Below are 14,026 nucleotides of genomic sequence, written 5' to 3' on the forward strand. Positions count from 1 at the left end.
TTCACCTTCCGCCTGCATGTATGACTATTTCCTGTCTGGCGCCCAGCTCCACGTAACAGAACAAATATATCCATCCAGTCTCACCTCGTTTAACTTCCATATCATCCTTCGCCTTTTTCCGCCGATACTGGGCGCCTACGGAAATCAGCGATTACTATAATGAACCTTACTTCCTATGTCTTGGCTCTATCGCACGATCTAATGACAGAAAGAAGGTCAACCATTCCTAGATGCCCCGCAGCCTCCTGTTTATAAATGTGGCCGGCTTCACACTCATAAACAAGACTCTACCGGACACGACTTTGCAGACAACCCTTAGACCGACCTGCTCTGATACCACTTTGTCACACCCCGATCTCGCTAGGGTGTGATGGGCACCCGACCCCGTAACCGGAGCCGAGCGGACCCACTGAATCTTACCACGTACTAAATTTTTTTTGAACCTCTACGTCGAGTATACATAATAAGATTGCTGAAATATTCCTTTATTGCTTTTAATTCAAATAAAATATAAAACTGTACAGAACTTGTATCATAGTACAAACTGACTCCCGAAACCCACGACTGTGTCTGCAAAGTCTCTAACTTCAAACCAGACATCATGGCATAGCACGCTGACTCGGAGACACTCCAGGACAAATGGAGTTTGCCAACTTCGCTGGAACATCCTCTATGCTAACTTCGCGTCATCTGGGTGTACCTGCGCGGCATGAAACGCAGCCCCCGAAGAAAGGGGGTCAGTACGAACAATGTACTGAGTATGTAAGGCAAGAGTAACAACACAACATCATGATATAAAGCTTAGAGCACAATATAAAGTAAGAAAATAACCTATACCTCTGTTTGCCTCTTTAGGCAGATATCATGTAAGCCAACTTTACCTTTTGAAACGATATAGGGGTATTTACAAGTAAACTGCCCGACCATGTAGGTACGGTGTAATGCTGCCCGTCCATATAGGTACGGTGTAACGCTATCTGAGCATATCATGGGGTAAAGAAGTAATCTGTACATCTGAGTGCCCCTTGGGGCGGATACCATGCATGCTAGCTTTCTTTAAAATAACATTTAAATATCTGTAAGTAATCTGCCCGACCCCGTAGGATCGGTGTGTAGCTGCCCGTCCATATAGGAACGGTGTATAAGCCCGCGTCCAGGCCTCCCGCGTCCGGGGTATAATCTGCCCACTATAGTGGTGTGATCGCCCGCCGCCCATTGGACGGCGCGGTGTGATGCTGCCGCCATGTAGGCACGGTGTCATAAAATAAATCATATGTAAAAATAAAGCATGCATGAGAGCCCAAGTGAAAACTACAACTCTATCGGAGTGACGTAAGGTCGGTAACCTCCGATCACATTATGGATAATCAGGATCTCCCTGCCTCACCTTGAAGGAACAATTATAAGGCGAGACTGTCAACGAAGAATAGCATTAAGAGAAAACATAGAATGAAACCATGAACCTTGTAAGACATCAACTCGTATACTTTGGGGTCTTTAGAAAATAAGGTCATGACCAAGGAATAGAATTAAGGATCAAGGTCTAGTTTGATGCTTTCATTCTCATATAGAATCCTTAACTTGAGACTCTTAGCCATGGAATCATTCTTGTCCTACTCGTCATAGACATATTCTCTTCCTTATTATCATCGTCATTGTCATCATAGAAATATTCTCATTAGAATGGTTACAACACACATCGTTTGATAAACGGGACAATAAAGGGAAATCGGGATCAATGGGCCCACCTCGGGTCAAATGAGGCGGCGTACATAATTTACGTATAATACGTCTCATGACATTACTTATGAGAGTTTTAGGGTGGCGGATCCTATTCATGCAAGTTCTAGGTGCTTAGACAATTCTTTCAACTTTTCATAAGCATTTAATTCAATCTTACTGAATGAATAGTAGTTAATTTCAATCTCGGATTTCTAGGCTTAGAGTAGTCCCCGAGACACGTATTCAAGCCTATTACATCTAAGACATGCCAAAGAAGGGAGGTGAAACCTTACATACCTTTTTCCGCTTCTTATGCTCCTCCAAATTCAAGTTCCAAGTTCGCCAGAATCTACATTTTGGTCACATTTACCAAACGTCAATTAGAGTATTTAGAAGTTGAATCTTAAGGTAACACTTGCCTGCCGAAATTTCGGCAGCATTTCCCCTGTAAATACTCCATCCCACCAAGTTCAACTTGGCCAATTTCAATCAACAACAACCCGGCCAAACCATTCACAACCCATATTATCAACCATGCATTAACACCATTACTTATGCATTACAAAAATTCAAGCTAATGTTGCATTAACTTCTCCAACATTCCGATAGTGATTACAACTTCGTTTTGAGCCATCAAACCTTCATTTTTCATCATGGATTCCGCAACATAACAACTAAAATATCAAATAGAGTTAATTCACCACAACTTACCAAACCACCTCATTATTCGGCCACCACAACTACACACATATTTTCATGAATTTTCATCAATTTCTATATATTACAACAACAACCAATATACTACATAAAGTTAATCCATTCTTTCTACATAACATTACATATACACGGCCAACCATACACCCCACACGGCTACAACACAACTTCTATATTTCATGGATTTCATTCATTCCTTCATACTACAACGTATACAAATCACCCATAATCACAACAACAATCAAAATATTAAATAGAAATTTGTTCATCACATCCTACCATCACAACTCTATTCGGCTATACTACAACATGCATGATTTCATGTTTTTCATTCATTTCCCCATTCTACAACATGCACAACCATCCATAATGCATAAAAGAAGATTAAGTTCTTACCTTTTCTCCTCAACTCCATAACTTAGCTAAGGTTGCCAACTTGCAACAAGGAGAGAGATTCTTGCTTCAACAACTATACCATGTTAAAGAGGGCCTTCCATTTAATGGAAATACTAGAAGGAAATATTTTTTTGATCAAGATTTCTCTAACCTAATTTTTTCTTTCCAAGGCCGTAGGCCTTCTCTTTCTTTTCCTCTCTTTTGTTTTATTTTTCTTCCTCCAAATTTCTTGAACTAAAAGATGACTTCTCATGTATATATCTTCCACCACTTCCATATATTTATACTTAGGTCCTTCAAATATGGTCACATGTCCCCCTCCTTTATTCTCTAGAGTTTTCTTCTTTTTTTCTTGAAATTTCTTAAATTCACCAAAGAAGACTAAGTGCCTTCTTAAACAAGCTTGGTCCATGTAATTTCATAATTTACAATTAGCCCCCATTTAATAAAAATATGGCACACCATTCGGCCAACATGGCATTCTTCAAGAATTTTCAAGACTTTTTGTGAAATTTCCATTTTGCCCTTAGCCTTCCACATTATTCCCATGATGCCACTTTGCGAATTTCCTTTTTCGCCCTCAACCTTTCTTAATACTCCATATCAACAACATTACTAAATATTATTAATAACCCACTTGCACATTAAAATAGTTTTGGAAAACAATCTTACCTTCCATATTCCACGACTTCTTCAAATCATTCGAACGTGTAAAATACGGGCTATAACAGCCGTATCTCGATAATGAACTAAGATAGAATCCTCGTACTGACGCTCCTTTATCTCAGCTACCAAAGATGACATCGCTGTATCCTGGACAGTAAATCCTGTATCACCTAAGTCTAACAACTGAACTCCAAGGCTAGCTAACTGACGAACTTCGCCACTAATTTTTTTCTGGCTGCACATATGATAAACTACCCATGGACTTATGATTGAGAGCATTGTCTACTACATTGGCCTTCTCGGGATGGTACAGAATATCAACATCATAATCTTTTAGCAACTTTAGCCATCACCTCTAACGTAAGTTCAAGTCCTTCTGCTTAAAGATGTACTGGAGGCTCTTATGGTCGGTATAGATATCAACATGGACACCGTATAAGTACTGCCTCAACATTTTCAATGCATGGACCACTACAGGTAACTCAAGATCATGAGTTGGATAATTCTTCTCGTGCTTCCTCAGCTGTCTAGAAGCATAAGCAACAACCTTACCGTGTTGCATTAATACACAGCCAAATCCAATACCTGAAGCATCACAATATATCACATAGCCATATGTTGCCTCTGGAAGAGTCAAGACGAGTGCTGAGGTCAACTTGTCCTTTAATATCTGAAAACTCCACTCACATGCGTTCCTCCGCTGAAACTTAGCTGATTTTTGAGTCAGCTTGGTTAGTGGGGCTGAAAGCGTAGAAAATACCTCTACGAGCCTCCTATAATATCCTGCCAGAACAAAGAAACTACGTATCTCTGTAGGTGTTGTGGGTCTTGGCCAATTCCTCAAAGCCTCAATCTTTTGTGTATCCACTCTAATGCGTTCATCTGAAATAATGTGTCAAGACGAAATCTTCATATAAAACCATTCATACCATTGGTAGGATCACCACCATACACTTGCCTTAAGCCTTTAATTAAAATCCATTTAAAACCTGTCAAAATTCGTGCAGCATCTCCTCTGTATATATGCCTAGCCCGAAATCATAATCAAGCAACCAACAACAACAACAATACCAACATCAACAACAATATTATCAATATCAATATATTCCATAAAACATCCCACATGATGTTTTCCAAATTTCTCAACTCATAAATTCATTATCCGATCATTTAATAACCTTTCCTCCGTAAATAAGCTTAAATCAATGTAAATAAGGGAAGATTCATACCTTTCACCTGCTAGAATCACAATGTCTTCAGTTATCACCTTGATTCCAAGCCAAGATTCACCGCAATACGATATTATAATCACAACTATACGCTATCCGGACCCAAATTCGGGGATTTCACTTAATTCGCGATAAAATTTAGGGAACGGAAGTTGGGGAAAGGTTCCAGAATATTTGGGAACTCTGTAGGGGTGTTTGGTCTGAAAATAAGGGGGTAAGCCCCCTTTTATAATTTTCTAGAGTCGGTTTGGACTGACCTAGAATTTGCTTTGCGCGTTCGCACCACTTTGTAGCGCGTTTGCCCAGAGTAAATTTGCTGCTCGGACAGTCTGTCTTAAAATGCTCATAACCTTTGATCCTGATATTGTGTGAGGGCCCACGACCTGTGGTTGGAAAGCTATTTTAATTATCTATAACTTTTAATTATAGTGTGTTTCCAAATTCCAAACTTATAATGGCGTTTTGGCTTCTTCAAGTCAGATCATCCTAAAACGTATCTTTAAGGCATCCTTTTAGAGGGCTTATGCCTTGCTCAACTTCCCATGTACTACTCATATAACTTTTCATATGTCCTTTATAAAACCCCGACGTGTGAGCCCCACCTTAACTTACGGTTACGAGGGTTTTTCATCAAGTAACGCATTAATTGATTAACACCATACTGTCTCCAAATGTCATATATATATTCTTATACTCATATAATATAATCTTCATCCCTAATCTTTGTATAACTTTACACTCTCTTGAGCTCATATTAAGCCATCTATAGTCTTGGTAACACGAAATTTTTTCGGGGTGTAAAATCTTTCCCCACTTAAGAACATTCATGTTCGAATGTTTAAACTAGTTTTGTACTCTGTCCCTGATCCCATTCCTTGGTACATCCTCTTATCAAATCATTCTTCCCGTTAACATATCACATTTAATCGTACTATCACTATAATAGGTGTCCATTGGTTATTTACTAACTCTTTCCTACACTTACTTTTATCTTTCCCGAAATCTTGTCGTCCATTCTCCGACTCTTAACCTATTTAAATTCGCTCATACCCTTCATAGCCTTCTACTGAATTTACTATCATCATAGGTTTATAAACCTTTCTCTACGCTCGTAGCTAATCTCTTTATTCTTGAAACTCATAAGTCGGAAGACATGCTTTTGAAGAAATCACTAACATACCTGGATGCCGAACCACGGCACTTCTAGCCTCTTAACTGAGGTTTGAGCCAATTATGACCTCATGTACGCCAATAACTCATATCTTTCTCATTTTTACCTTAATTACCTTTAAATCTTATAACCTGCCTCTTGATACTCTCGTAACCCTCACTCTGCAATTGTCTTTGTCACACCCCGGTCTTACTAGGGTGTGATGGGCACCCGACACCATATTCGGAGCCGAGCGAACCCGCTAACTCTTATTACACATACGAACTTATGAATTAGTTAGGAATGAATACATAGAATTTTTTTTTCTTTTTCCATAAGTAAAATCTGACATCTCATAAGACTCGTGACACGAAACGCAATAACATATCGGCTGCTGGAGTCGCTTACAGACAACCCAATACCCACGACTCTGTCTACAAAGTCTCTAACTCCGAACAAAACATCATGGCACATATGCTCGACTCGCGAAAGCCTCCGGGACAAGTGGAGCCTACCAACCCGCCGGACATCTTCTTATGCTAGCTTCACTCATCCCGGGTTCACCGCGGCACGAAACGTAGCCCCCCCGAAGAAGAGGGTCGTACGAGCTATGTACTGAGCATGTAAGGCAGGAGTAGCAACATAGTAAGAGATACAAGCATGAATGATAACAGGATATCATATCGTGAGGTAAAGGAATAACCTGTACATATGAACAATAGCTGCATGGAAACATAGAACATATCATAGGATAGCGTAGTAACTTTCGTGCATATGAGTGCCTGGGGCGGATGCCATGCATGCTTGTCCGGTCATATGGTATCATGGCGCCGAACAAGCCGGCTCGCCCACATTGCGCTGAAATACTCCGGCCGCCCATAAATCCCGCGTCCGGCATCCCGCGTCCGGACGATAAGCCACCGACTGGTGGCAATGAAACATGATTCCCTTCCCATTTCCCCCATGTATACATGTATCCCATCCCCCCAACCCATGTACATATATAGGTATGGCATGCATGAGAGCCCAAAGAAAGTCATGTATTCGTCGGAATGACGTAAGGTCGGAAACCTCCGATTACATTATGGAATAATCATGGTCGTCATGTCTCACCTTGAAGGAACGATAACCATAAGGCGAGACTACCAACGGAGAATAACATTAAGAGAACGTAGAACATATCATATTGTATCGTATCATGTCATAGCATATCGTGTCATATCATAGCATATCGTGTCATGTCATAGCATATCGTGTCATAGACATTTTCTCATATTTAGCATCATCTTTGTCATCATAGAATCATAGTCATTGCTTTAGTCATGAAAACTTTCAAAACCGTACAACTTGGATTTGGAGAAAAATGAATACTTTGGAAAGCATTTAGGAACTTTCATGAAGAAAATCATGCCTTGGAATCGAGGGATTAGTTAAAACAACTATTATTTAGTAGTCGGAATGATGTCCAAAAGTTTCCTTTAACTGCAATACGGGAATAAGCCAAATGGAGCCATAGGAGGAAATTAGGGGATAGTGGGCCCACCTCGAGTCAAATGAGGCGGCGTACACAATTTACGTATAATACGTTTCATGGCATGACTTATGAGAGTTTTAGGGTAAACGGATCCTATTCATGCAAGTTCTAGGTGTTTAGACAATTCTTTCAACTATTCATAAGTATTTAATTCAATTCTACTGAATGAATAGTAGTCAAATTCAAGCTCGGATTTCTAGAATTAGAGTGGTCCCCGAGACACGTATTCAAGCCTATTACATCTAAGATATGCCAAAGAAAGAAGAGGTAAGCCTTACATACCTTTTTCCGCTTCTTACGCTCCTCCAAATTCAAGTTCCAACTTCTCCAAAATCTACATTTGGTCACATTTACCAAACATTGATTAGAGCATTTAGAAGTTCAACCTAGACTTCACATTTGTCTACAAAAATTTTGGCAGCATTTCCCCTGTAAATGCGCCATCCCCGAGATTCCAACTCGGCCAATTTTAATCAACAACAATCCGGGAATTTACCCGGCCAAACTATCAACAACAATTCCAACAATCTTACCAACAACATTCCATTTTTATTCAATTCCATTCAATTCAATTCATACACTACTTCATCCCTAACCATGAAGTCCTCATTATTCATCATATAGTCTATCACAACAACAATTAAAATACTAAATGAAATTAGTTCTTCACTTCCACACAATACACACCTACAACTTCCACAACAATACCATAACAATTGCAACTTCCTTTCAAGCCACTAAACCTTCACTTTCATCATAGGTTCCATAACAACATCAACTAGGATATCATAAAGTCAATTCATCATAGCTTACCAAACAACATCATTCTCGGCCACAACAACTACACACATATTTTCATGAATTTCCATCCATTTCTATACATTATAACAACAATCAACATACTACATAAAATTAATTCATCATTTCTACACAAACAACTACTCCATTCGGCCAACACCATGCATATACATACTTCATCAATTCCATTCATTTCCACATACTCTAACATGCACAAATCATCCATAACATATATATAAAGGAAGATTGAACACATACCTTCTTCACTTAACTCCATTCGGCTAAGCCCACCACTTGCATAACCAATGTTTTTCTTACTTCAACAATTGCTCCATGTTAACAAGGACCTCCAAATTAGCTAGAATATTAGAAGGAATAATTTTTGTTCGTCAATTTTCCATGGCTTAATTTTTGAAGCCATGGCCGAATAGCCTACTATATGCCCGAATCCCCCTCTCTTCTTGTTTTCTTTCTTTCTCCTCAATTTCTTGAATTAAAGATGACCTCTCATAATATATATATATATATATATATATATATATATATAGTCTTTAAGAGCATGTGAGGGGCACATGCCCTCTCCTCCACTTTTTCTTTTCTTTAATTTTCTCAAAAATAAAGACCAATACTTAAGTCTTGCCATGCAAGCTTTGGTCCATATATTTATATAATCCCATGGCCCTTTTATCTATTTAATTACCCAATTTGACCCTTCATGGGCCTTGGCCCAACCGGCCACCATTGGCCATTTTCCAAGCCCAACAATTTTTTTTTTTCTTCCTAGCCCACTTGCGCATTAAAATAGTTTTGGAAAGCGATCTTACCTTCCACATTCCACGACTTCTTCGAAATGCCTGAGCGCACGAAATACGGGCTATAACAGTCTTAACTCTCTAACTAGTCGTAGCTCTGCTCAATATAATCATCTATACATGAATGGAAAACATAAGTTAAAACAACTATTATTTAGTACTATACTTCATTTTACCGACAAGTAGGAGAAATAGGGGATATCGAGTAGGAACCAAGTAACCCTAAGTCACTAATCTAACTTATATAAAATCATCTTAATATCTCCAGCATCCCAAAGTATGACAAGAACAGCCCATATCTTTATGACATTCTTTAACTCAACTTTAACGTATAATCGATTCCATAATTCTTTCTATGAATCATTTCTTTTGAGTTAGTCATAAAAACCTTTTGTTTATATTAAGTCACAGTAGAAATCATTTGTCGACTCCCCTGAATCCCCCAATAGACCTTATTCCTACAAAACCTTGAATGTAACCCATTTTAATCCTTCGGAATACTAATCATCTTCCTCATAAATCATCCTCAAACCAAACTCAGACCATCTTAAAACTCCCTTCATTCCCTTCTATTTTCTTGTCATATCCTTCCCATTCATAATATATATATATATATATATATATATATATATATGTGGACATTAAGTTCCCTACTAGAATATCGTTCAATTTCTTTTCTTCCCCACAATTTTTTTTTCTTAATTATTTTCGATCCAGTCTCAAAAGATACTCTTTAGTTACTCTATTCATTTGCTAACTTGCCTTCAGATCTTGTTAAACTTATTTCCACAATAAATTTTTTTACATCAACTATCTCTATAATCCATTACCAATACAATATCTACCACATATTGTTTCGTTTTAATCCTTGAATACTAATCTTTGTGCTCGTACTCAACTTCATTCCTACTCGTCCATATCCTTCCACCCTTAAAGGTTTTACCATATGGTGTTATCTTCCATTACCATTCTCAATCGAAATTTCATCCCATAATTGTCACGACCCGCCCTAGAGGGCCATGACCCGTTTTACCATATGGTGTTGCTCTTCCATACCATTCTGAGCTAGCCTACCAAGCACTACTCATCATCATATTCACTTAGATCAACACAATACTCAAACAAATCTTACCATGAAACAATCCCCAATTAATCCTCAAAATATACATATATGTACAAGCCCACGAGGCCACAAAATAATATGCAAGTCATACACTAAAGAGATCATAGAACAGATACTACCCACATATGTATCTACGAGCCTCTAACTGGAGTACTAAGATCATGAGGACGGGACAGGACCCCGCCATGGCCCAAATATGTGCACAAAAGAATATACCGATAAACGGCAACTCCGGAGAAGTGGAGTGCTCCTATGTATCTGCTGATAAAGCTCCTAGGGATCTGGACCGTCTCCCTGTCTATCTGTGGGCATGAACGCAGCGTCCTAAAAAAAAGGGACGTCAGAACGAATAATGTACTGAGTATGTAAGGCATGAATAATGACATAATAAAGAGATAAGGAACATGAGGTAAAGAGATAACCTGCACATATGATTGCCTCTTAAGGCGAATATCATGCATGCTAACTTTTACTTTTAAAACCACATCATAACACATATATATAGATATATGTAAGTCGTCTGAGTCATATATAATCACTCTCCCGCGTCCGGGATAGTCATCTCATGCTTCCCACTAGTGGTGACTGCCCGACCAATTAGGCCCGATGTAACTATCATCATCCATAAGCCGCCCACTTACGCCCGGCGTAGTGGTATTTGCCCTGCCAATTAGGCCCGGTGTAATCATACATAAAAATAAGCATGCATGTGAGCCCAATTAAAGCTACAATCATATCGGAGTGATGTAAGGTCGGTGACCTCCGATTGTCTTATGGAACAATCATCATCACTATGTCCCACCTTGAAAGAACAATGATCATAAGGTGAGCTCAACAAATATGAACAACATCAAGGATATTATGAAATAAGCTCAACAATATCATAGTAGCATCACATCATAAACTTTGGAACTTCTAGGAATAAAATTATCATCATTATGATCATCATAGAAAATATCTCATCTCTTTTCTCATAAGAAGTTCTTAAGAATCTTTAACTCTCAACTTTTGGAATGTAAGAAGGTCATAGAAGTATGTAGTAAATCGCAGTATAGGAGTCATGCCTTTGAAAGAAAGAGGACTAGCCTTAACATTCCTTTACATCTTCTTAACGACTAAACGTTCTCCTTCCTAGCTCACAACTCTACATTGAAGAGAATTTGTACAAAGATTAGATAACCGAAAACATACTTAGTCCTCAACTAAAACAACTAAGGGCTAACGAAAATTGGGTAGCGTTTCCTTTGTTTCAGCAACCTTCTCCATATAATAAACAACTCCCAAATGTCAATAATAACACCCACGATATTACAATCGATAAACTTCATCAAGTTAAACATTATTCAATTCCCAACATTCCCTTTCAAAGTCACCCATAGTCCTAATTGCAACACAACTTCATATTCACTCCCATATAACACTCCTTTAACATCATTTGCATCATTCACAACAAGATTACACTCATTGTATGTCAAGAACAATGACTCAAGTCAGGTTACCATTCAACCATTCTACTATTTCCATAATTGGACTTCATGCTCTACTTTCTTCCATAATCCAAGTCTTTCAACTACACAATATTTTTAGTAACATGAATTTAAATGTGAAACTCACCTTTGATCACATGGGAATGGTCTTTGGATGAAAATATTCCACTTGAGAAAAGCCAACTTCAATTCCAAAGGAATTTCTAGCTTCCATTAACGCTAATGAGCACCTATACACTTGATTTCCCTTGATTATTGCTGTTGGATCTTTAATCTCTCTTCAATTTGTGTTGGTATGGTGTATAGAATATTCTTGAGGCTTCAAGAGGTGTGGGGAAAGTGAAAAAATGAAAAATAAGAACTTGGGACTTATATTTATAGTTGCAAAAATCTGACCCGCAATGATTTTCTATGGACACTTATACGGTCCGTATAATCTTATACGGTCCATATAAGTGATCGTATAAGTCCATCAGAGATTGGTTCATTCTGTGGCTGTTATACGAACCACTATACGTACCGTATAAAGTTGTACGGACCGTATAGTTAGTCGTATAACTCACCCCTTTTCCGAAAATGCTCTCGTCAATTCATTTGATCTCAAATCCTTATGGAACCTTCTTGACACTTGTTTAACACTTCATTAACAATCTAAGGAGCCTTATAGCTTCCCCTTAAGACATTGCTAAACAACCCTTAACTCAAAAGTTCACAAAACCTTTCCCAAACGCAACTTATATTTCACTTCTCCTCAATGAACATAGTCTCACAAATTCATATAACTTCAAAATCTTATCTTATGCACTTTAAGGTTACCACATACCCTTCTGATGTTCGGCCATAAATTGCATATATTTAGCCATTGTTGCCTCACATTTTAATACTTTTAATTGTCTTTTGAGTATCAATTATAATTGTTTTGTGCTTAATATTATATTTTTACTATGTAGGCATAAAGCGATGTAACAATGAAGAGATTTGGAGCAAGATTGAATACAAAGTGGAAAAAAAAAAGGGGAGACAAAGTGGGAGACACTCCCTAAACTTTGTCTCCCAAGTTGAAGACGAAAGAAGAGAAGCAAAAGAAAGAATTGAAAGGAGACAAGCGTGGTAGCAAAGAATACTAAAGAAAATGCAGAACTATTTTCTGAGTCTCTGTTGGTTCCGCGTTTCACCCGCGATGCGGGTGTGACGCGAGCCCGTTAATTTTTCCCAGTCCGAGTTGGATTTGATTTTTAAAAAGCCCAAGCCTTTTGGTACTCTAAAAATAAATATTCTACAGGGTTTTTACATAACTTTGGGATAACTTGGGATTACTTGAAACCCTTAGTTCACAACTTTTGACATAGAGAGAGCTTAGAGCAGCCGTGGAGGCCGTATTTACAGGGTTTTTGTCACGACCCAACCCCATAGGCCGTGACTAGTGCCCGAGCTGGGCACTCGTACCTTCCAACAACCGTAATCAACTCATAGTAAACATGCTAAGAATTTATACATACTGAAAGTCACGGTGAAGCATATACATATATACATACCATACAAATAGCCTGGAATGTACAGAACGCAGACGCAACTGTCTGAACTGCCCACAACCCACAGACATGTCTACAGACCTCTAAGAGTAATAACGGAATCATATGACGGGACAGGGCCCCGCCGTACCCCTGAATAACCATATATATACATAGCAGAAAAGTCTGTACCAAAACGTGGGCTCCTGGACAAGGGAGCACTCCAACAGCAGAATAGAGGTCCTAAAGCGCGGTACTCACCGAAATAGTCGTCCGTACTGCGGGCATGAAACGCAGTCCCCGAAGAAAGGGGGTCAGTACGGAATATGTACTGAGTATGTAAAGCATGGAATACAATAAACAGAATCATACTGAACTGGGGTTTACAGAACAAGTATAGTAATCAGAAAAATCGGAAGACAGAAAATCGGAACACTTACCTTTAAATCATATATCATGTATGTCCGTGTCATATCATATTGTCATCATATATGCATACCGTACCCGGCCCTCTATTGAGGGACTCGGTGAGTGAAATCATATAATCATCATACATAGCCATTATGTAATCATAAATATATACATATATATATATCGTACCCGGCCCTCTAGTGAGGGACTCGGTGAAATGTCATATGCATACCGTACCCGACCCTATATGAGGGACTCGGTCGTACCCGGCCCTTTCGGGACTCGGTGAAATATCACATACATGCCGTACCCGGCCCTCTAATGAGGGAATCGGTGAAATATCATATACATACCGTACCCGGGCCTCTAATGAGGGACTCGGTGAATAATGCCCGAAAGTCTGTGCACGAATACATACCCGGCCCGGGACTCGGTGAATGAGGTAATAACCATAAGCATGAGCGGGGTCGTGA

Source organism: Lycium ferocissimum, unplaced genomic scaffold, assembly GCF_029784015.1.
Source record: "Lycium ferocissimum isolate CSIRO_LF1 unplaced genomic scaffold, AGI_CSIRO_Lferr_CH_V1 ctg5704, whole genome shotgun sequence".
Classification (NCBI taxonomy): Eukaryota; Viridiplantae; Streptophyta; class Magnoliopsida; order Solanales; family Solanaceae; genus Lycium; species Lycium ferocissimum.